Genomic DNA, 23,303 nt, shown 5'->3' with positions numbered 1-23,303 from the left:
TGGATTTCCAGTTTTCCCAGCACCATTTGTTGAAGATGCTATCCTTCCTCCATTGCATGCTTTTAGCCCCTTTATCAAATATAAGATAGTTGTAGTTTTGCGGATTGGTTACTGTGTCTTCTATTCTGTACCATTGGTCCACTCGCCTGTTTTGGTACCAGTACCATGCTGTTTTTGTTACTATTGCTCTGTAGTATAGTTTGAAGTCTGGTATCGCTATGCCGCCTGATTCACACTTCCTGCTTAGCATTGTTTTTGCTATTCTGGGTCTTTTATTATTCCATATGAATTTCCTGATTGTTTTATCTATTTCTACAAGAAATGCTGTTGGGATTTTGATTGGGATAGCATTGAACTTATAGAGAACTTTTGGTAATATCGCCATTTTGATGATGTTAGTTCTGCCTATCCATGAGCAGGGTATATTTTTCCATCTTCTGAGGTCTTCTTCTATGTCTCTTTTTAGGGTTCTGTAGTTTTCATTGTATAGGTCTTTCACCTCTTTTGTTAGGTTGATTCCCAGGTATTTTATTTTTTGGGGGGATATTGTGAATGGAGTAGTTGTCCTCATTTCCGTTTCAGAGGATTTGTCGCTGATATACAGGAATGCATTTGATTTATGCGTGTTGATTTTATATCCCGCCACTTTGCTGAATTCATTTATTAACTCTAATAGTTTCTTTGTAGACCCTTTTGGGTCTGTTAGGTATAGAATCATATCGTCTGCAAATAGTGATAATTTAAGTTCTTCTTTTCCTATTTTTATGCCTTTAATTTCTTTCCTCTGTCTAATTGCTCTGGCCAGTGTTTCGAGGACTATGTTGAACAGAAGTGGTGAGAGAAGGCATCCCTGTCTTGTACCAGATCTTAGAGGGAATGCCTTCAATTTTTCTCCATTCAGAATGATGCTGGCCTGTGGCTTATCATAGATTGCTTTAACAATGTTGAGGTATGATCCTGTTATCCCTAATTTTTCTAGAGTTTTGAACATAAAGGGATGCTGTACTTTGTCGAATGCCTTTTCTGCATCTATCGAGATGATCATATGGTTCTTATTTTTAAGTCTATTGATGTGGTGAATAACATTTATTGATTTCCGTATATTGAACCAGCCTTGCATCCCAGGGATGAATCCTACTTGATCATGGTGTATAATTTTTTTGATATGTTTTTGAATCCGATTCGCCAGAATTTTATTGAGGATTTTTGCATCTAGGTTCATTGGAGATATTGGTCTGTAGTTTTCTTTCTTTGAAGTGTCTTTGTCTGGTTTAGGAATCAGGGTGATGTTGGCCTCGTAGAATGTATTTGGAAGTTCTCCCTCTTTTTCTATTTCCTGAAATAACTTGAAAACTATTGGTGTTAGTTCCTCTTTAAAGGTTTTGTAAAATTCTGCTGTATACCCATCCGGTCCTGGGCTTTTCTTAGTTGGTAGTCTTTTGATGGTTTCTTCTATTTCCTCTATTGTTATTGGTCTGTTTAGGTTGTCTATATCTTCCTGACTCAATCTGGGCAGATCATATGACTTAAGAAATTTATCGATGCCTTCACTATTTTCTATTTTATTGGAGTATAAGGATTCAAAGTAATTTCTGATTATCTTCTGTATTTCTGAAGTGTCTGTTGTGATATTGCCTTTTTCATCCCGTATGCTAGTAATTTGGGTTCTCTCTCTTCTTCTCTTCATTAGCATGGCTAAGGGTCTGTCAATTTTATTTATTTTTTCAAAGAACCAACTTTTGGTTTTGTCAATTTTTTCAATTGTTTCTTTTGTTTCGATTTCATTAATTTCAGCTCTGATTTTAATTATTTCTTGCCTTCTACTTCTTTTGCTGTTATTTTGCTCTTCTTTTTCTAGGATTTTGAGATGATATATGAGATCATTTATTTGTTGGTTTTTTTCTTTTTTTAAGGAATGCGCTCCAAGCAATGAATTTTCCTCTTAAAACTGCTTTCAATGTGTCCCATAGATTCCGATATGTTGTGTCAGTGTTTTCATTTATCTCTAAGAATTTTTTAATTTCCTCCTTGATGTCTTCTATGACCCATTGATCATTCAGTAACCTATTGTTCATTCTCCACGTGATGCATGATTTTTCCTTCCTTCTTTTATCGTTGATTTTCAGTTTCATTCCATTATGATCAGATAGGATGCATGGTATTATTTCTACTCCTTTATATTGTCTAAGAGTTGTCCTGTGACATAATATATGATCTATTTTTGTAAAGGATCCATGTGCTGCTGAGAAAAATGTGTAACTACTTGATGTTGGGTGGTATATTCTATATATGTCAATTAAGTCTAGGTTGTTAATTGTGTTGTTGAGTTCTATAGTTTCCTTATTTAACTTTTGTTTGGAAGATCTGTCCAGTGGTGAGAGAGGTGTGTTGAAGTCTCCCATGATTATTGTATGGTGGTCTATTAGACTCTTGTACTTGAGAAGAGTTTGCTTGATGAACGTAGCTGCACCATTGTTTGGGGCATATATATTTATGATTGTTATGTCTTGTTGGTGTATGGTTCCCTTGAGCAGTATGCAGTGTCCCTCTTTATCCTTTTTGATTAACTTTGGCTTGAAATCTATTTTGTTTGATATGAGTATGGACACTCCTGCTTGTTTCCGCAGTCCATATGAGTGGAATGATTTTTCCCAGCCTTTCACCTTCAGTCTATGTATATCTTTTCCTATCAAATGTGTCTCCTGTAGGCAACATATTGTTGGATCTTGTTTTGTGATCCATTCAACTAGCCTGTGTCTCTTAATTGGTGAGTTTAAGCCATTAACATTTAGGGTTATTATTGAGATTTGGTTTGTTCCTCCAGTCATATTTGTTTATTTATGTTACTAAACCTGATTAGTTTTCCTCTTTGGTTACTTTCCCCCCTTTACTGTCCTACCTCCCACTGATGGTTTTCAATGTTATTTTCAGTTTCCTCTTCCTGTAATGTTTTGCCCAGGATTTTTTGAAGAGATGGTTTTCTAGCTGCAAATTCTTTTAACTTTTGTTTATCGTGAAAGGTTTTAATTTCATCTTCCATCCTGAAGCTTAATTTCACCGGATACACGATTCTTGGTTGGAGCCCATTTTCTTTCAGTGTTTGAAAAATATTCTTCCAGGATCTTCTAGCTTTCAGAGTCTGTGTTGAGAGATCAGCTGTTATCCTGATTGGTTTGCCCCTAAATGTAATCTGCTTTCTTTTTCTTGTAGCTTTTAAAATTCTCTCCTTATTCTGTATGTTGGGCATCTTCATTATAATGTGTCTAGGTGTGGATCTCTTATGATTTTGCACTTTTGGCGTCCTGTAGGCTTCTAGGATATGGGATTCTGTTTCATTCTTCAAGTCTGGGAAGTTTTCTCGTATTATTTCATTGAATAGATTGTTCATTCCTCTGGTTTGGAGCTCTGTGCCCTCCTGTATCCCAATGACTCTTAAGTTTGGTCTTTTAATGTTATCCCATATCTCTTGGATGCTCTGCTCATGGTTTCTTAGCAGTCTTGCTGAACTGTCTATGTTCTTCTCAATTGTCTGATGTTCTATCTTCTAAGTGATCTATTCTGCTGGTAGTATTGTCAATTGAGGTTTTAAGTTGGTTTATTGCTTCCTGCATTTCTAGGATTTCTATTTGTTTGTTTTTTATTACTTCTAACTCCCTGTGAAATTGATCTTTTACTTCCTGGATTTGTTTCTGTAGTTCCTTGTCAATGTGATCTTTCATTGTCTGATTTTGCTGTCTCATGTCTTCCTTGAGACTCCAGATCATCTGAAGCATGTATATCCTGAACTCTTTATCTGACATTCCATCTGTTGCAGCTATTACCTCTTCTAGAGTTGAGTTGACCTGCATTGCTTGTGGTCCTTTCTTTCCTTGTCTTTTCATGTTGCTTGCGTTTCTTTCTGCTTCGTGAAACTGTTGTGTTTTTGAAATTTTTCCCCCTGTTTATTTATGTTGCTCTTGTATATTTGGGATATCTCTCTTGTAGGGCGGGTAGTGGCTGTGATCCTCCTCTAATCAGGGTGATCTATCCACTACGCTGGTTGGTCGTAGGTCTGCCCGCCCTGCGGGCATGGGTGGCTGCTGTACTCTGCCCCCACTCCAATTGCGGTGACGTTCCTACCACATCCTCGGATCGTTGGTCCTGATCCGGACGTGGGCAGCAGCTCTTCTCCACCCCTACTCCAATTGATGTGACGTGTCTACCACGCTGGTCGGCCTCCAAGCCTGTTCCGCCGGTGGGTCTCAGATCTGCCCACCCTGCGGGCCTGGGCGGCAGTTCTGCTCAACCCCCACTCCCAGTGGGGGTACCTAACTGCCTCTCCAACGGGTCTCTGGGCTCCTTCCGGACGCTGGCGGCGGCTCTGTTCAACCCCCACTCCAACCAGTGTGATGTGACTGCCTCGATGCTACTCGTCCACCACACTGGCCGGCTGCCGAGCCTGTCCTGCCAGTGGGACGCAGGACTGCCTACCTTGCAGGGTCAGATGGCAGCTCTTCACGGCCTCCACTCCAAGTGGGTTGACTTGGCTACCCTGCCGTCGGGTCGCTGGTCCTGTTCCAGGCGTGGGCAGCTACTCTCCTCGGCCCCAGCCGAGGTGTCACGATACCACACCGGCGGGACCCTTAGCCTGCTCTGGGCACAGGAGGCAGCTCCACTCTGCCCTCCAGGCCCCCGCAGCACCCAGCAGGACCCGGACCAAGAAGCAGTCCCTGTAGGATCCCCAACCCTGAGCCAGAGCCGCTTCGGGAGCCAGGAGCCGGTCTCTCCGATCCCCGCCACTTTCTGCTAGGAGCAGGCTCCTCAGGGCTACCGCCGCGGGTTCCCCAATCCCAGGCCAAAGCCGCCCCGGGAGCCCAAGCCTGGCCGCACCAGACTCTCCCTGCTCGGTGCCCAAGCCTGGCCGCACCAAACTCTCCCTGCTCGGTGCACGCTCCCCTGGGAGCAGAGTCTAAGACGCACTTCCCGCGGGCTCCCCAGCTCCGGGTCAAAACTGTTCCAGGAGACAGAGTCCCGCTGCCCCTCGTCGCAAGTTTCACTTGTGGCTGGCCTCAGCTCGCGGTCCCCGCAGGCTCCGCGGCCCTGGGCTCAAGCAGCCACGGGAGCCAGAACCCAGCCTCTCCGATCCCTGCCACACTCTGCTCGGAGCAGGCTCCACAGAGGTACCCCAGCCTCAGGCCCAGGCAGCCCCGGGAGCCCGAGCCTGGCAGCTCCAACCTCTCCCAGCTCAGTGTACGCTCAGACAGGGGCAGGGTCAAAGACACAGTCGCCTCGGGTTCCCTAGCCCCAGGCCAAGAAGGATCTCCCGCCCTGGGCCAAAGCAACCCGGGGAACTAGAATCTGGCCTCTCAAAGCCCGGCGCCCGCCTTGACAGGGGTGAGGCCTGAAGAGTATTCTCCTCAGAGTTTCCAATCCCGAGCCTGAGCGATCTGTCTGCGCGACGCAGGCAAATACCAGCCTGGAATCACCTGTTCTGTAGTTGAATGAGCTGAGATCAGTAGAAAACAGGGATGATTGCATCAGCACTCCATGATGGCGGCTGCAGTCCTCCTCCGTGTTCCGACCAGTGTCGGGAATCGAACTGGACCGATTCTCTCCTCTATTTCAAAACTGGAATTCAGCACTCAGCGCGGCCAATGTGCCCCTGGCAGGAGCCTGCAGAATCCGCTTCGCTGTAATCCCTCTCTGGTACCTCGTGGCTAATTAACTCGGGCGCGTCCCAGACTCCATCCACGGGGCGGTCCGCCGACCAAGTACTGCTTCACTCCGTGCGGAGAAATCGCCTGCGACCAAGCCCCTGCAGCCGAATCCCGCGCGCTGGAATTCTGACCTCTAGATTCTGGAGCACCTCAATCTCACTGGGGATTCCCACCAAGGTAGCCTTCAGCCATTTCACCTCGTGTTTCTCCCGCACAGTGGCGCAGCGTACTGGTGTGCTGCACTCCCTTGGCCGCCATCTTCAGGATCTCTCTGTTTCTTGACTTCAAAGTGATCCATCACTCTATAAACCTGCCAGCTCCTCAGAAGCCTGTGATTTATGTATGTGAGCATATGCATTCCTAGTTCCTCTCACCTTGATCTTCTGTTCTGATTTCTTTACTGTCTAGTATTAATAGTAAATTTATTATTTAATTTTTTAAATTTAGCTTATATGTATATCCTGACAAGTTGATTCAAGTCTTACCAAAGAAAAATTAAATGAATTATGATGTCTTCATATTTTTGAGAAAGATTAATTTCAAAGACAGAAATTTGACTTTAAAAGCCTATCAAATCTGGGATTTGAAAGATCTCTTACATCTAACTTCTTAAACATATTCTGTTTTTTCTCTGGCAAATCGGATAGAATCTCTTCAATTCATTTCAGCTTTCAGAAACACATAGAAAATGATGTAGTTATTCCAACTGTTTGGCAAATATTCCCAGAGCCTGGCTAACTCAAAGGAGAGGAAAGAAACAGAGAAAAGAAAAATAAGAATTATTATTTCAACAATGTATTGTGCATTTTATAATTTCTGCCTAAAAGTATTATTTTGCTCAAAGAATTATCTAATAATTCTGTTAACAAGTCACTAGCTAACCACCCACATTTCTTTTACATTTTCCTTAGCATAGATTAATTTTTACGATAAATGTTATTCCATTTAAAAGAAAATGTAAAATGTATAAAAATATATATTGGCAAATTAATGGAGAAAGTTAAAAAGATACAGATTGCTTTTTATACTAAGAAACAGAAGGAATAAAACTATCCATAGGTCAGAAAATGAATATAAATTCTGAAGTTTATGAGCTTCAGAGGAATTGATCTACAATTTTTTTTCCATTTCTACCTTCAGTCTGTTATTACATGAAGAACCAATATCTGTAGTTCTTTGAATGTTCTTCTTGGAACCTTTGTGTTACCTTCTGTAAACAGGCCAACCACCACTTCCCATTAAGGAATAATTATTTTTTATAACCATTAGATAAAACCACGGGTGATGTTCAAAATATTTAGTAGCAATAAGATAGAGGCACCAATCAGGCGGACACATAAAAAGAGCAGGGTGCTAAAAGTGCTTAACAGCACCAGGCATTAAACCTGTATTTGTTGGATCATGAAACATAGGAAGTGTGCTGAGAAAGCCTTTGATAGGGTAGAGCAATCAAATCATGAGTCAAATATTAGCAAAGTGTTCCAGTCCTTTAGCAACTAATAACAACTCTACCTGCTTGTAGCAGATGATCACTAACCACATGGATACCATTCTGTGATCTAGGAAAGTTGAAGAAGGTAAAATCAAGCATTTCTTCTCCCTATAGTAAGAATGGAAAACAATAGCCTGGCACAGTGGCGCATGACTGTCATCATACCAAATTGGGAGAATGAGGCAGCCTCCTCAAATTCAAAGTCAAACTCAGCAATTTAGTGACTAAGACCCTCAGCAACTTAGCAAGATCCTCTCTCAAAATAACAATTAAAGGATTGAAAATGTCACTCAGTGGTAAAGGGCTCCTGGGTTCAGCCAGCAGTACCAGAGAGAGAGGGAAAGAGAGAGAGAGGGAGAGAGAGAGAGAGAAAGAGAGAGAGAGAGAGAGAGAGAGAGAGGGGAGAGGAGAGGGAGGAAATGGAAAAAATAAAATTACCATCTAACAGATGATATAATAGTGATGTGACTTTTATATTCAATGTTAAAGCATAGTCTACCTATTCTATCTTATGCAGTATTTTAGCATATTTTACATTAAATGCTCATTCTTCAAAAGAACCATCTGATCTCATTAATAATAAAGTTAATAAAGTTAGCCTTCTAAGTTAGACATTTTTCAAATGCCTATGTCTGTTTCCTTCAAATCACATATCACAACTTTCAACATTTAATCTGTTTGTTTGTTTTTGTTTAAATGTCAAGATTGAGGATTTGCATTTTTACTTGGTGTGTGTGTGTGTGTGTGTGTGTGTGTGTGTGTGTGTGTGAGAGAGAGAGAGAGATCATGGTTCTTCAACTAGTGTGGAAGTTTCTTGAAACTAGGATCCCTTTTTCACTATACATACTTGTGTTCCCTTTGTATTCACAGTAACTAACACATAGGTGATTAAAATTTTGTTAAATACAATAATCAGTTTGTTTCACTAACCAAAATTAATGCCATAGTCTTCATTCCCATTTTAATGGTCGTTTACTTCTCTTTTAGCTATGTGCCATTTATTAATGTCTTAAGCTCCTTGAGAATAGGGAGCACTTTTCATTTGGTTTGTGCTCCCTTCTGCTAGACAGTGCCAGGCCCACAGATGGAGGTATTAAATGTTAGCTGAAATGACAATGGTAGACACAGAGAACTGCCACTATTGCTGCTTTACAACAAAGACAGGATTATTTGGCCAGATTTTGAGATGTTTAACCACTCAAAGGCTGCATTTCAATCTCAAAACATTGGGTTTATTCCAGGATCATATGAGTTACAATGAAAAAAAAAAAAAGAAGATAGGAATGCAAACCATTTCTGCCTGGAAGCATGATCTTATTCTAAAAGTCATATGAAAACTCCAACAGCAAGTCACTGAAAAATCACAAGAATTGCTGTGCAATTATGCATTTCAAACACTTTTCATCAAGAGTCAAAGAAGTAGCAAAATGGTCTGATTCTGGTGTGAATTCCAACTTCATGAAGTTGGATGATTGATTAGAATGTCTAAGGAGCATACAAATTGCTTAAAACCTTCTCCACTTCAGGTAACCAGAAAAGAACCTGAGCTCTTGCTTTTAAGGATTTACATCTGGGACACAGAAGAAAATCCTGTTAATTTTTTGTTAATTTGTTGCACAGCACAGCATCCATGAGAATGCAATGATTTGGTGAGAGCCCTATATGGATATGCATGCCAGCAGGTAAAAGCACCCTATGATTTGCTGACCACTATCACATGATGACTAAAACCAAATCATGCAGTTGGGCCTTTGCCCTTCAGTTGAGGAGCAATGAATATATCAGTTCTATTCATATCAAATTGTCCACATCCTTTGAGAATAATCTGAAATGATAATAACAACATTATCATTATAATGATGCCCTTTTTACAATATAATTTTAAAAATTACATTGTTCTTCACAATATATACATTCGATTTATGTGGACATAAACATCGGATTTATGTTGAATACACTGTTAAAATCAACAGATTTAGGTCCGTGCATTGTGGAGCACGCCTGTAATCCCAGAGGCTTGGGAGCTGAGGCAGGAAGATTGGGAGTTCAAAGCCAGCCTCAGCAAAAGCAAGTCTCTAAACAACTCCATGAAACCTTATCTCTAAAATACAAAATGGGGCTGGGGATGTGGCTCAGTGGTCAAGTGCCCCTGAGTTCATTCCCCACTACAGAAAAAAAAAAAAAAGAATAACAGATTTAGCATATAAAAAATGCAGGACTCCTGGATCAATTTAAGTATTAATAAACAGTGAAAACTTTAAATTTAAAATTTAATTCCCACATAATGTATTTACACCAAAATTATTTGTTGTTTATCTGAAATTCAGAGTCCTGTATTTTACCTGGAAAATCTGTTCTAACTTCGAATTTCAATTAGTTATTTAACCAGCCTTACTTCTCTAAAAAGAGTGAGAGGACAGTGACTTTATATTTCACAGGAAAAATTTTCCCATATTTTTATTGTGATAAAACATACAACATAAATTTTACCATGTTAAACATTTTTAGATGTACATTACAGTGGTATTCAGTACATTCACCAAGAGTGAATTCACCTTTTTGCACAATCACCACTACCCAAAACTCTTTGCCTTACATAATAACATATCAAACAAACGACTATTATCTATTTCCCACCCATCCCCCCTCTGGCACCCACTATTCTCTCGCCTATATGATTTTTACTGTTCTTAGTATAATCATCTCCCCTTATCTGAACATAATACTTTTCAAGACACCCTGGTGGATGTCTGAAATCACAGGTAGTACAGAAGACAATATATAATGTGATTTTTTCCTATACATGCTTACCTATGATAAAGTATGATTTTATAAATTAGGCACAGTAAGAGATTAACCATAACTAATAATAAAATAGAGAAATTATAGCAAATCTATAAAATTATTTAAAATTTAAGAAATTTATTTCTAGAATTTCCATTTAATACTTTTGAATTGTGGCTGACTGAAAGAACCTGAAACCATGGAGAGTGAATTTGTGGATAGAGGGGACTAACTCCACCTTATCCAAATGGGGTGGTACATTACCTGTGTTTTGTGACTGTCTCATTTCATTTAGCATATCATCCTCAGGGTTGATCCATATTGTAACATATATCCTAACTCTCTTTCTTTTCAAGTGTGGAAAGTATTCCATTGTACATATGTACCATTTTTTGCTTTATCCATTCATCTGTCAGTGGGCACTAGGGTAGCTTCTATATTTTAGCTATCATGAATAATGTCACTATGAAATAGTTGTACAAAATCTGTTTCAAATACTGTTTTCCGGTCTTTTGAATATATATCCAAAAATAGAATTGATGAATTTTATGATAATTCTAATTGAAATTTTTGAGGAAATACCATGCTATTTTCCCATGGCACAAAGTCAATTAGAGTCTCTTTCCCTCCATCTGTTTTCTTTTTTTAGTTTTCAAATATTAATTTTCATTATTCTCTTTTCAACTTCACTCATTTTTCTGCCTGCACAAACACCTTTGAATTCCTGTAGTACATTTTTCATTTTAGGTTGCTGGAACTTCCAGTTGCAGAATTTCCTTCCATTTTTTAACTGTATCTTTATTAATATTTTCATTTTTTTCAAACATCATTTTCTTGACTTTTCCCCATCTCCTTTTACTTATTTGAGCATCTTAAAGACAATTGTTTTAAAGGTCTTTAAGAGGTTCACATCAAATCTCTGTATAGAGTATTTATTTATTTATTTATTTATTTATTTATTTATTTATTTATTCTTTGAAAGGATCATGCTTTCCCATTTCTTTTGTTGTTTTTAAAAACTGGATATTGGAATATATTGATATGGTAACTCTGTAAAAAACTGAAAACTACACTCCCCCTTTCTCCAGAGTTTGCTAGTTTTTGTTTTGGTTTATGTTTTTACTTTTTATAGTTATCTGGTTTTTCTGTTCTGAGGATCAACTTAAATTGTAAATGTAAGGTCTTCCTAGTGCTTTTCTGAACCTTCTCATTCCTTTGGACCCAAGTGACAATTTTATAATTTTTTCAATATATGCAGTGGCTTTTGAATATCCTCATCTTCAATGTATGTCTTGCAAAATTCGAAATAGGAAAACATGAAGACAGGAAAATGTGCTAGTGATTGACATCCCTGGTGGTCACTTTAACCAGAGGAAGAGGACTTACAATAATGGATGAAGTTATAATAATAAAGACCACCATATGTTTGCACCTCTTAAATTGTAAGCAGCAATCAGTGATGACAGCACAGATCCTTGATAGCTAAAGGATAGTGTCCATTTTGTTCACTCTGATTTACATAAGCTATGTTCAAGCTGATCCATGAACATTTGAACAGCTACCTGCCACAGGTGTGTAGAGTGGAAGATTGGTAGCTTCTATTTTGTAACAGCTGAAATTGACCAAAAGTTACTACATTTTGCCTTTCAAGCCTTTTCCTGGAAGATATGAGCCATCAATAAACTCCATAGTCCCAAAATGATGGTACTAGATAGATTTTTTCAAGTGCAACCATTATCTACATGGGAAGAATGATTCCTGGTGTTTTGTATTTTGGTATCTTCCCTGCAATTTTTAAAAAGACAATTAAATGAAGTATTAAAGGGTTTTCTGGCATAGATGGCAAATCAGAAGTCAACTTAAACATACTTTTTAATATTCAAGATTAGGTTAAGTGTTAACAATGCCCAAATCTCCTAACACAAAAGGGCTCATTTTCCACACATGCTGCCTTAGTTGTGATTCCATTCATTGTCTTTGGTAACCCAGACTGTGGGGTATTATAGTTCTACCATGTTAACATGGTGTGTCCTTCATAAAAGAGAAGCACAAAAAAAAGATATGAAATGTGCCATTAAATACTTCAGAATGGAAGTGGTGCACTTCATTTTCACAGAGAATCCACAGCAAAACTTAAACACAGAGGAGTACAAAAGGACAGAGAAATAATCTTAGGCTGGGCTTGTGGCTCAGTGGTAAAGTGCTCCCCTAGCATGTATGAGGCACTGCGTTCTATCCTCAGCACCACATAAAAATAAAAATAAAGATATTGTGTCTATCGAAAACTAAAAAATAAATATTAAAAAAAATCTATAATGGATTCTACAAATCATGTAAGTACTCATTGGTTAAAACTTTTTTCCTAATGTGGCAATATCTTCTAGGATGTCACCGGTACATCATCAAAATTTGTTTTTAAAGGCCTCCAGTGACTTGGGGTTCATAGACTCATTACTAAAGGCTTTCTTCTTTGTTAATCTTGTTGAACTAAAATCTGCTTCTTTATAATTCCTAACATTTGATGCATCCTGTGTGTCACTATCAAAGCTTATATTGTATTTAAAAAATAACAGCAATCACCATAGAAAATAAGGTACAAAATAAGAAGACATGATTATTTTAAGAATTAAGAGCAAATAAATACTCAAAAAATAGTTTACTTTTAAAGTCTTTTAATATTTATGAAATATCATTATATACTCTATCAATTATAGTTTACTTATAAAGTCTTAATATTTATTAAATATAATGATATATTCTAAGTCAATTATAGTTTTTTTCTTTGTTTAGAGTATAAATTACTCTTCAGAAGAGGGGTCTAGAAATATCATGAGATTTAATGCCTTTCTTTTCTTTTCTTTTCTTTTTTCTGGTTGTTTTGTGTATGCAACACACTTATTTTGGAAAGATAAGCTTTATTCAGGAAATTTCTAACTAGAATAAAGCATAATAACAGGCAAATTTTAGGCTAAATATTTAATTTATTAGCCATATTAAAGTAATTTGCGTACCATGTTGTTTTGAAAAATAACCAATGGTGATGATGGAAACACTTACTATTTTAGGACTGATTTTTGTTTTTTCACTGAGAGATTTGAAATAATGATGAGAAGGTTTAATATACACCTTGCACAGCTAGAGAACATAAATCATTTTGTAATTGAGTGACTATTCATCTATTCAAAAGAAGAGTTGTCTTCGCTTCCCATTTGATCTTTCCTGCTGATTAGTAGCTGGGTTTAATTTTATCTCCCATCAGGTTCCTATTTTGTTTCTTAAACCTTTCATGAATGTTGGAGGAAAAGCATTGAGCACTTCAGAAAGAATACAGGGCTCTATTTTTACTGACCTACTTATAATTCTGCATAAGAAGATAAGCTACTAGAAGAGCTCATTTCAAAACATATAAAAAGATTTAATAATGACCACTGACTAAATGGAGACTCAAATAGTACCACCACAGTATTACCAAAGGATTGGGAAAGGAGTTTAATAATAAAAAATATTTATTTTGTCTATAATTGTTAATACAAGATATTCACGCAGCTCATCAATAAAATATGTGTCCTATAAACCAGTTTCTGAGTTTTTTCAACATCAATATGATTGCTTTTTATAGTTCCTTTTCTGCTCCTCCTACCCCCTACCCTCCCTTTAGTCAACCTACTTATTTCAAATTGTGTAATAGCACAATCACAGCAGCTTTAATGTATGGAGATAGTGTTGGAAGTGAGACTGAGAAAATATATTCAATCCTGGTTTGCTTATTGGTATATGAACTTCAGCAAATCATTTCAATTTTCTGAACTTCCAAAAAACAAGGCTAACTGTCTTACAGAGCTGATTTGAAGAAGAAATCTAAGATAGTATCAGTCCAATTTGATGTTCACAGAGATAAAAAGCCTACTAATGAATGGTTAAGCAGGAAGGGCTTCACTATCAGCAGACTAAATAAAGAGAATTACAAAACAAGCAAAAGCCAAATGTAAAAACTGAAAAATAGAAATTCATGAATCATTGAAAGTATAAATACAAAATAAGCAGTGCTACTAGGTCATTTCCTAATAAAAATAGAAGGTCTTTCTCCTATATAATTTATATCAGCATGTTCTCACAAATCATATTTAAGAATTTTTATAAACATTAAAGATAAGAAATCACCTTTGGAAAATTGACCAACGTTTTTTTTGGAAATTCTGAGAATAATAGATGTGAATTAACATGCATGACAACATTTATGATGAGCATCTAGGCTACTCTAACTGCTCTGCTTTCTCAATGTGACCCATAAGAATACCAACACATTCTTTTTTTGATACTTTTCTCCATGAATATGCATTTCTGCCTAAAGAATTCTACATTCTACCAATCTCCTCATACTGAACACTCCAGGAAAACACTGAAGTGCAGTAGTTATTTTATATTACCAACAATTTCTGCACCCCTTTGCTGTGACTCTAACATAGAAGGGCAGGATGATAGAATACTCCCAATTAAACACTAAAATTTGCTCAGTTGAAGGAAAAATTTATGTTAATCTCTGCTTAATGTAAATTTAAATGGTATTTCTCAACTATACAGAACCCACAGGGTAACAATAATTGTGAGTGCCTCTTCTAACCTACCAGTCTATGCCTGAGAACCATCACTGTGCGTGAACCCACATCCTCTTGGCGTAGTCCTTCCTGGTCACCTTACAGGCATTCTCCTTACCCTTCTCCTTGAAGACCTCTGTACCTCTCCCAGGACTTCCTTGTTTCCATCTTCTTCATTTCCACCCAAGGTACATTTTCTAACGTCTACTCTGCAACACAGATTATCAGATTGGAGTAGTGAGAAAGTGGGGTTTTTAGTGAAAACCCTTGGTAAATTTTGTGTTTGTGAAGAAGTACAAGAGAAAAGGCAGTCTCTACCCTTGTCTGACTTTTGGGAGCTTACCTAAAAAGTAAAGAGACATCCTTAATATGAAAAGATGTTTTCTTGCTAAATTTGAATTTCATTACCAAAGTTCCCTTAGGTATTACAAGTTTCAGGGTACAAACTAAATAGAATATGTATGAGTGTGTAATGTAGAAGGAGAGAAGGGGAAGGACTAATAACCCTTCTAAATAAATAAATAAATTGCGAATTAGGAACAATAGCAATAATCATACATGTGCTGATAATGTTTATTTATTTCTCTGAAGTCATTAATTTTAGCTACTAAAATGTCTTACTTTCCCCCACTACAAATTTGAAAAGTATAACAAGCTAATTCATTTTAAAAAGAAAAATTTATTTGAAGTGTACCTAAACCAGTGTGTTCTTTCTCTACTCATTACTGCATATGAGTTTCATTCCATTTTGTAAATAAAGTTGCCACTGATTGTGATAAATCTACCAAGTCTCATTTCTCCATCTGCATATTCCCAGTTTTAACTATTTTAATTAAGGACTTTTTGAAAACTTTCCACCTCTTTTTGAATTTCAAAGACTTCATTTCAAAAGATTTCCATGTAATCATTCTTATCCATTAGATTTTTATATCAGATATGAAATGATTAAAGTATAACAAATTTTAAAAACAAAAGATTTAAACCATTGAGGCTACAAGTTAGCTCTCAATATGCATGGGGTTACTTTTGTGATCAAAATGATGGTGTTAGGAAAATCTTTAGAGGGCTCTCTAGGTGGATAAGTCAGCCTTCCCTGGAAGGCTATGAACTTCCCTCTCAGAGCTTTTCCTATCACCTGCTCTTGCATCCCCTGCTTCCATTTTGTCAATAAGTTCTCTTGATGCACTCCCTCCCTACTGGAATGCTTTCCTGACATTACCCAAATTTAATTTTTGTTTTGTTTTTTCCTGGTCTCAAAATTACCTGACATCTTTTAGTAGTGCAGGCAGCTTCTACAAAATTCCATTAAAAAATTAAAAATGAACAACTTTCTCCAGATGCACAACTCCAAATTCCTGGAGTTTCCCTTCAGTTAGCAGTATTTAATTTTGAGTAGCAACCAATTTAGTGAAGACATTTGTAGAAATTAACAGAAATATCTGTCTGGTGGTCCTAATAAGACAGTCACAACCCTTGTAAATTGTTCACTGCTTACCACTTTATTATTTATGAATAGGGATCAACAGTGTTATAAAGTACGAAATATGATTTTGTCAGACCTGAGATATCTTCTTAGACTTTGGGCTTGTTGCTCAGTGGAGGGTTACTAAGAGATAATAATTGGTTACTTGCAGGTGGAAAGGTCCCTGGCTTTTCTAGCCAGTTGGGTAATTCCTCAAAATTGTATAGCCCAGGCTTGCATTTCACTTGTGATTTTTTTTTTTTGATAAACACATATATTTTGAAAAGTGCCTGAAAATATTAGAATGTTTTCTTTTTTTATTGTTGGTCATTCAAAACATTACATAGTTCTTAATATATCATATTTCACAGTTTGATTCAAGTGGGTTATGAACTCCCATTTTTACCCTGTATACAGATTGCTGTATCACATCAGTTACACTTCCATTGATTTACATATTGCCATTCTAGTGTCTGATGTATTCTGCTGTCTATAGGATTCACTTGTGATTTTTAGCCAACTTCTATTTGTCAAATGTGTTTCCAAACTCCTTGCCTGCTCTGGTGCTTCATCCTCAGTGTAGACAGTTATTATAATGTCACTAAAGCAAATATCATTTGTTCTTAATGACCTTACAAATACATGATGTCTGTTCCAATTATGCATTCAAATAACAAAAGTACAAGCACAGAATATTATCTTGGAATATTAGCATTACTACAATCGCCAACCCTCAATACTACACTTCCCTCACATCCTAGCCCAAACAAGAACACTGTTCATGTATCAACCAGTAGGTATAAACATGTATTTAAGAATGCTGTCAGACCCCTTCTAATGAATGGTGTGAGCATAGCAAAAAGGGGAAAAAAATCAAGCAAGACAAAAGAATCCCTAGTGAAATCTAGATCTCACAAATATGATGAGTCTTTTATCTGTAATTTTAATCCATATATATAGTTGCATAATAATTATGCTGTTTATTTGGCAGCTTTCAAAAAAGCCAGTGGTTTCTCTGTGGAGTAGAGATTTCTGGTCAATCACTAAACATATTTTCTCTTTTTTCTTGGCAAAGATATATTATATTTCTTAACCTCCCTTAAAGTAGGATAAGACAAAATGAGACATTCTGACCAATGGAGCTTTGTAGGAAGTGATATAAGTCACTTGCAAATCTGGCCTGTGAAAAATCTCCCACATAATAGTTCTCCATGCTTCTTTCACTACCTTAAAGCAAACATGCATAGTGGTTTTTGAAGGCAAGTGTTATAGATAAAAGGTTCACAATGGCAAGAATATGGTCCTTGCACTTAGTGGAAAAACACTGCTCTTAGAAACATCTATTATAGACTTCATATAAGAAAAAAATAACAATTAATATGATCTACGAATGTTTAAGGTGTATTTGTAACTACAACTGGAGTAAAATGTGTAGATAGATAGATAGACAGATGGACAGTCAGGTATGCTTACATTTTGCACAATATGTCATGTTGAAAGAAGAGAAAGAAGAAATATCACTATCTAACCTCCAATTTCACTTCAACCATGATGCCAGAAAGGTGTGATACAGGTGCTGTAGGGCTCCTTCATGTCTTTAACTAAGGCAATAACTCAGACATAAGCCCTCAATATCCGTTTTAAACACACATTAAATTAGATTCAGAGAATTAATTCCAGAGCCTGATTAAGACCACCAATAAAGCAGTCACTTGCAAATATTATACATATGCATGTTTACATATAGATACACAATATATATGTAAAGAGATTATATATAATATGTATTACTTAGTATGTAACATTGATATAACTAGAATGTATTTATTATATATTATATAACTACTGTAAGTAGTATTATAACATCCCATACTTTAGCCTTTTTAAAGTAGTAAGAGAAGTGTTCATTCAGTATTCATTCAGTATATATTGATATTTTCTTACTGTAGAAAGCTCTGACTTCTCAGTTTTTCTTTTTATGGTAATTTTATTACTATCTCTATATCTTAGATTACAAATATAAAAGATGTGAGAGCATAAGTTTTATCAATATTATTGATATAGTTATACAAGCTCGATATGTTTTTGTTTCCCTTATGATTAAAAACTATGGTCTAAAAAGCCAAAAGAGAGACAACTAGCTCAAAATACATGGTAAAATATGTGCATATCTATAACTACTGTTCTATATTTGCATATTTAATTATTTCATAAGCATTTACAACATGATGAATATACTACTCAGCTTTTCCAAAACATCAGTCCCTTGCCCATGCTCTTGCACATAGTACATGGTAAATAAGAGAATGATAACCATAAACATGTGTTGAGAAATGTTGAAATAACTGCAATTTTATTTTCACTAATACCGTAGTACAGACAAGCTTTGGAAGAAGTACAACAATTTAAAATGGAGAAAAAAAGGCACTATTCAATTCCATTCCAAACACAAATCATTTTTATTTTGACTTTGATGATTCATGCACATATACACAGAAATTTCTCGATAGGGAAATCTTACAAGGTCATTTGCTAAGACAAGCAGAATATAAATATTAAACAATGTAAATATTTTAAGTACTTTAAACTTAATTTAGCAATTGAGAATTTCACTGAGCACAAATCAAATTCTTGCTAACTGGCCCTATGCCAGTGTTTGCAATTTGGTGTTGAGTTTTGAAAGCTAGTTAAAAAAAATAATAGCACAGTTTATCAGAGACCATGATCTGAAAAATATTCTGCTCTAAAATAGAATTGTTGTGTTTGACTGAATCTCTACTCAGTGACACAAAGACACAGACTACACACTTGTCCCATTTGCTTTCACTGAATTTAAGCTTTTCCATGAGGTATAACCACATGACTGGCCCAACAAATGACCTCAGTTGTCTTAATGCCTGTGGAATTCTAGTTATTAATCTAAGCTTAGTGCAACCAAGGATATAATTTAATAACATGTAATCCAATTGAACAATTAACATATTCAGTATCATTTGCTATAAATGATCACAGAAGATTAATATTCATTATCAATCCATGGAAAATACAGACACTTCTAAAATGCTCTCTCTTCAAATTAACCTAAATTCTTGCTCTTTATCACTTAGATATTGGACTAATTCTTTCATAAATAATAATCACAAGACTTCAAAAAATGGGAATAAGGGATTAATTCCTTTTCCTGAGATATGATCTAAGCATCAACTATGAATATAAGACATGCGTACCAATGATATCGACTTTTTTATCTTATTATGTTGCTAATGTATATATTCTGAACAACACAACATTTAATTCTCTATCAATCACTGTTTCTTATACCTAATTCCTGTTATCTTTAAAGCTGCTCCCATGGTTTAAGAGTGAATAAATACTGAGTTAAAATTTATGCAGTTCATCAGTATCATTTATCTAAGACTCTTTGAGTATTTTCTATTATTAACTTGTAAGAAGTAATTATTCATTTTCAACTTGTAACAAGTAATTATTCATTTTTATGAATGTATTATCTGGTTCACCTTATAGACAGATGATGTAGGCAAATGCTTTAGACTTGGTACATTTTCCTATCATAAGAAAAAAAAATTTTCCTTAGAAATGATTTCTACAATGGATCATGAACTATATAATGCATAAATTTTAACATTCATTTCTGATGTGTGGTATGAGTAATTATACTAGATTATGGTAAGACAAAAAAGTAGGATTTAGTGCATTTTTCTTCATGTTTTTTCACCAGCCTCTTACATTAAAAAAAACACCTGTAAACTGGAGAATGATATTAGTATATGGGGTAGAGTTTGCCACTGGTAGTCAAATGCTAGGATTTTTACAATTAACAGAGCATATCATTTCAAAGGTTTCTCTTTCTTTGGTATTTAAAAATTCTTATTATTTATTACTACTGATGATATTGATTGAATGTTATTACTTTTGATTGGTAATACTGAAAGCATTATGTAAAATGCTTCCCTGTAATACTAAGATAGTTTTAAATTGGGTATTAACCTCAGTATCTTATCTCCTTTAAGATAACAACCTTGGATTTGTTTATTTAATCTAGTATTGATTGATGTCTGAATTTTAATAGGTATTTTTATCTAGGCTTACTTATCCCAATGATATACTTTGTTACCTTAATTTTGCAGATGAGGAAATGAGTTTCAGAGAAATAAAGGTACTTGCTTCCTTAGACAAATCTCATCTATTTAATGACTTAACTATGGCACTTTTTGCATTCCCCAGTCTTGTTGTCTTAGAATGTTGTATGTAGGACTCAGAGCAGAATGTCCTAAGCTAACTGTAGAAATTAGACAACAAAAAATTGTAATAGGAAAAGCCTCAGTTATTTTTTTCTCAACATAACGTAACACCATGTATTTATATCTGTACAGATGAGTGTACATGAGATTATATAGTTTTAAAGTAACATTTTTAAATAAACATTTTATTTTGGAATCATTTTAGAATTATAGAAAACTTGCAAAGATAATACAGAGTTTCCATATGTCCTTCATCCACTTTTCTTTAATGTTAACACACATTACTTTGGTATATGTTTTTGTCAAAACTAAGAAACCAGCATTGGTACATTGCTACTAACTTTATTCAAGAGATAAAAATGATAATCTGGCAAAAAATCTCACCAAAAAATCTATCTAAATATTATTTTATACCCATTATTTTTCACAATTAACTTCACATTAAATGTATAAGAAGCCTTGAGATATTGATAGATGAGTATTTGAAGCCACTTGAATTAACAAAGCACTTTAAAATTAAGCACCCCAAACTTGAAGACAAATACCCAGTATTTAAATTTATGCAACATTCAATCTAGAACTTTTCAGAATTTTACAAAATTAATGTTTACAACAATCTTTTGTTATATGATGTAAATTGACTATGACTGATAAGCATCTAGTCAAAATATTGAGCCTTGATTAAAAATAAGAAAATTCATTAATAGTAAAAAGAGAAGTGACCTAAACAAAGTAGTTACATTGGAATAGCTCACTTACAAAATGTATCTATGAAAAATATCACCATTAATATTGATGTTTCATGATATTTATCTAGTGGAATAGTTCAGGAAGTATACTAGTCTCCTCAAATTTCTCTGAGAGGCTACATTCTAAGACTCCCAGTGGAGATCTGAAACTGCAGATAGTCCTCAACCTTATACTTACTGTTTTGCTCTATTGATTCTTATCCTTGATCTTAACAACATCAACGTACTTTTTTCTTTTCCTTTTAAATCAATAATAATTACCTTTTAATAATAGAAAACACTTTCTGAATGCTTTGCAGCATAACCAAATTAGTATCATCACGATTCTTGCACTTTGGGGCCATTACTTAGTAAAATAAGGGTTACTTAAACATTTCCCCACATGATTTAACCACCTCTGAAAACATGATGACTACTAAGCAACTAGTGTACTGGTAGCATATACAATTTGTGTATACAAAGGACAAAGGTATGATTCATACCCCAATGTTTTCTTCATTGTACTCATAATGGCACACACCTAATTGTTTATTTCCACTTACTCAGAGCATAGATGGACATAGTAACTGAAATCACCAACAGTGAAAGCAAGGAGGCAGGAGGACTGTTGTACATAAAATTGCCAATTACGTCTATTAATAAAAGTGTTAGAGAGCTTGTGAACCAATAAGCAATGTTGAACACTGCCAATAGAAATAAAACAAAGTGGTACTTCACTTTGGAAAACACTTTAGAATTACCTTGCAAATATTCACAAGCCCTATGGCAAACAATCCCTCTAGTTATTTGTCATGAAGAATTTCACATGTGTTTACCAGGAAATACTTAGACTTTATACATAAAACTTTATTCATAAAACAAAAGAAATGGTTAAGTATATTGTAGTATATTCTTACAGTGATAAACTAAACTGCCATAATAAAATAGTATAAAAAAAACTACTACAGTATTTTATGTGCAACAACTTGGGAACACATTAGAGACATAGTATTAGTGAAAAAAAAATGTAGACTCTGGAGCCAATTTTTATAATGATGCAATCTTTTTGTGATTCTAATGACGCAAATATTCCAGAAGAGAAAAATAAAAGGACATTTTCCTTATATATTGGATAAGTTATCACAATTGTTCTATCTTTTGAAGAATTTTAAATAAATTCTGTTATGTGTTACTTATTAATACTGTGCATACTATATCATGATTTATAGTATTATTTCATTATGTATATACAATAATAGGTTGTTATATACATAACAGACCAAAAATAAATAAAATAATAACAGAAAGAATGACATTTTAGATTCATATACACATAAAAAACATGAATTGATATGGTTGTAATACTTCATAAACAAGGGACGGTAAGCAGAAGATTTCTCTTATTCTTTCTTGCATTGATTCATAGACAATAATGTTAGTTGTCATTTTTGTGGTAACCAGATCCTCAATTGTTTTATATAGTTTTTGGGGACAATTTTATGGCTTAGAAACAAGTAGGTAGCCAAGATTGATCATGAAGTCTGGCAACATTTGCCCAATAATTATGTATTCCAAATGTAAGTTTATATTTGAAGATTGGTTTCACTTGCATGAGCTTTCAACTTCAGGAGAAAGTGCCTTCTGAAATATATATATTATCCTCAGGGACATTGCCTTACCACTGCTTGCAGAGAAAGTAGGAAATAAGAAACCATTTAATGGGCATGTTCCAAAAAAAAAAAAAAAAAAAAAAAAAAAAAAATGAAAGCCCTAGTGACTCCATGGTGCTTTGCCACAGAGATGAACACAGCCTGGAAGGAGGTAATGGAGTCAAAGTACCCACCTCTAAAGTGAGCAGGCACCCTGAGAGCCACTGCTGTGTGACTGGGTATAATTGAATCTCATGTCTTTTCCACTACTACAATTATTCTCTCTGGAAATTCTAAGAATGACATGTGTTTTCAAGACAGAACACTATCAAAAGGTACCATCGGGTACAATTAGGAACCCAACCTTTGTATTACTAAGAAAAAGTAATTACTCTTGTTTCATCCTCTAAAGGTATAGCATTCAAAGCAAAAAAATTAAAAATAAAAATAAAAATAAATTAAAAAAATATCTACAATGAAAACAAAAGGTCTGTAGTTTCTCTGATTTATCTTCCAAATTACTGCTTCTGACCTTTTCTTAAAACTTTAAGCATCACAAGGAAATCAGTGGGAAGGGAATCATGTGCTGATCAAGTAGTTAAAGGGCAGAAAAATCCAGTGATGTGAAAAGGGAT

The sequence above is a fragment of the Spermophilus citellus genome, assembly GCF_964194105.1.
Source record: "Spermophilus citellus genome assembly, chromosome: 2".
NCBI classification, from domain to species: domain Eukaryota; kingdom Metazoa; phylum Chordata; class Mammalia; order Rodentia; family Sciuridae; genus Spermophilus; species Spermophilus citellus.
The sequence above is the reverse complement of the archived record's forward strand: the minus strand, read 5'-3'. Positions refer to the sequence as shown.